Source organism: Scyliorhinus torazame, chromosome 14 (genome assembly GCF_047496885.1).
Source record: "Scyliorhinus torazame isolate Kashiwa2021f chromosome 14, sScyTor2.1, whole genome shotgun sequence".
NCBI lineage: Eukaryota > Metazoa > Chordata > Chondrichthyes > Carcharhiniformes > Scyliorhinidae > Scyliorhinus > Scyliorhinus torazame.
In genome coordinates, this window is record NC_092720.1 from 173561257 (window position 1) to 173563778 (window position 2522).

The 2522-nt window shown below is 46.7% G+C and overlaps 1 non-coding gene across 1 annotated transcript; it reads left to right on the forward strand.

Annotated features, from left to right (window-relative positions):
• Positions 1-2203: 2203 nt before the first annotated feature.
• On the forward strand, positions 2204-2275 carry trnat-cgu (transfer RNA threonine (anticodon CGU)). Its single transcript has one exon. It is a non-coding gene; the product is annotated as a tRNA-Thr (tRNA).
• Positions 2276-2522: the final 247 nt, after the last annotated feature.

The window sequence follows — 2522 nt, forward strand, 5'->3', positions numbered from 1 at the left end:
TTGCTTAATGTCATTCCCACCCTCACCACTGCAGTTTGGGCATCTATAGGAGACCCACTGATGTCTTTTGTCCCTGGGTATTTCTCAACTCTCCCCATACAGATTCCACATTTTCAGAACTAATATCCTTTCTCACTACTGTGTTAATTCCCTCCTTAACCAGCAGTGCCTCGCCACCATCTTTTATTTTATGCCTGTCCTTCCTAAATACTGAAAACCCTGGGACATTCAGTTCCTATCCCTGATCATCCCGCAGCCATTACTCCGTAATCCCAATTATATCATTCCCATTTATATCTATCTGCGTGATAAGTTCATCCATTTTATTGCAAATGCTCCGTGCATTAAGGCACAGAGCACTTAAGTTTGTCTTTTTCACAATGTTTCTCTTGCTCCCAACATTTTTCTCTACTGCCCTGTTTGAGTTTTGCCCTTGGTTTCTCAAAGAATTTACAGTGCAGAAGGAGGCCATCCGGCCCATCGAGTCTGCACCGGCTCTTGGAAAGAGCACCCTACCCAAGGTCAACACCTCCACTTTATCCCCATAACCCAGTAACCCCACCCAACACTAAAGGTATCACTTTTCTTATTCACTTTTCTACCTTTTGCTTTAGTCCTTGCTTCCTCTTTCTCTGACTCCTTGCACAGGTTCTCATCGCCCTGGCATAATAGTTTAACCCCTCCCCAGCTGCTCAAGCAAATATCACACCGAGGACATCAGTTCCAGTCCTGACCAGGTGTAACCCTTCCAGTTTGTACTGGTCCCACCTCCCCCAGAACCGGTCCCAATACCCCAGTAATCTGAAACCCTCCCCGTGGCACTATCTCTTCGGCCACGTATTCATCATATATGTCCTTTCATTTCTACTCTGACTAGCACGTGGCACAAGTAGTAATCCTGAGATCAATACCTTTGATGTCCGATTTCTTAACTTCCTTCCTAGCTCCCTGTATTCTGCCTTTAGGACCTCATCACTTTTTTTTACCAATGTCATTTGTACCGATGCGTACCATGATAACTGGCTGTTCACCTTCCCCCTCCAGAATGTCCTCTACCCGCTCCGAGACATCCTTGACCCTAGCACCAGGAAGCCAACATACCATCCTGGATCTTCGTTTGTGGCCAGAAAAACGCCTGCCTATTCCCCTTACAATTGAATCTCCTACAACTATTGCACTGTCACATTTATTACCCCTCCTCTCTGCAGCAGAACCAACCGTGATGCGACGAGTTTAGCTGTTGCTGGTTTCCCCTGAGAGGCTTCTCCTCAACAGTACCAAAAATGGTATATCTGTTCTGCAGGGGAATGGCCACAGGAGATTCCTGCACGACGTGCCTCACTCTCTTGCTCTGCCTGGTGGTCACCCATTCCCTTCCTGTCTGCAGAGTCTGAGCCTGCGGTGGGATCACCTCTCTGTACGTGCTATCCACGATGCTCTCCGACTCACGGATGCTCCACAGTGTCTCCAGCCGCCGCTCCAGCTCTGAAACCCGAGCTTCCAGGAGTTGTAACTGGAGACACTTCCTGCACACATGCTGACCCTGGCACTCTTTTCGCTTAAAGGTAGTGGAAGCAGAGTCATTGAATATATTTAACGCAAAGCCATATAGATTCTTGTTTAACAAACGGTTGAAAGGTTATCGGTCGATGGGACTGTCGGTATCATGTTGCAAGCAGATCAGCGAAGATCTTAATGAATAGCGGAGCAGGAACGAGGGGTCGAGTGGCCTATTCGCGCTCGTAATTCGTATAATCCTACATTGGTATAATAAAGGGCATGGAATAAAAAGGCTGACCAATCGACCGACACCCAGGTCCTACGAACCAATCCAATTATCCACACTGCAAGCAACTCGCAACCTCTCTGCGCAAAGATCAGCTACTTTACCACTATTCGACTAACAGTATACCCTGTAGTCCTCCACATTGCCTGAAGCATCTTTCCGCATTCTGTGTCGGTTCCACGTTATTAATGATGCTCGAATTTGCTTCAGCTGCTGTACCCCGTTTTACACAGTACAAGTTCCGACATGTTTTCGCCCCTCTTCCGCTCTTTCAAAGAGTCAAAAGGACTCCATCCACGGATGTCACCTTATGTTTTGAACTCTTTTTTTGCTTCGCAACATCACAGCTTTTGCCACTTTTTTCCTCACTGGCGGGCGATGCCACAGATATCTATGTCTGTCACAATGATTCTCGTGGGCGCGGTGGCCAAGTGGGAAGGCGTTGGTCTCGTAAACCAAAGATCACGGGTTCGATTCCTGTCCGTGCCTGATGATTCAGTACTGTTTCAGCTTTTCCTTCTCGAAGTGTTGTTTGTTATTTACCATTTAACTCCAAATTGAGCCGTTTATTTCAAATTGTCATCGCATTAAAAAAATCTGTTAAACCATGTTTTGGCTCTAATTTAGTTCCCAGTTCTGGTTTTTACAATTTTCCTCCGTCAATATGGCTCGGCAACATCCTTGCAGAAGCGCACGTTTTCACGCTGGTGTCACAGTTACCAAACTCGCCAACAGG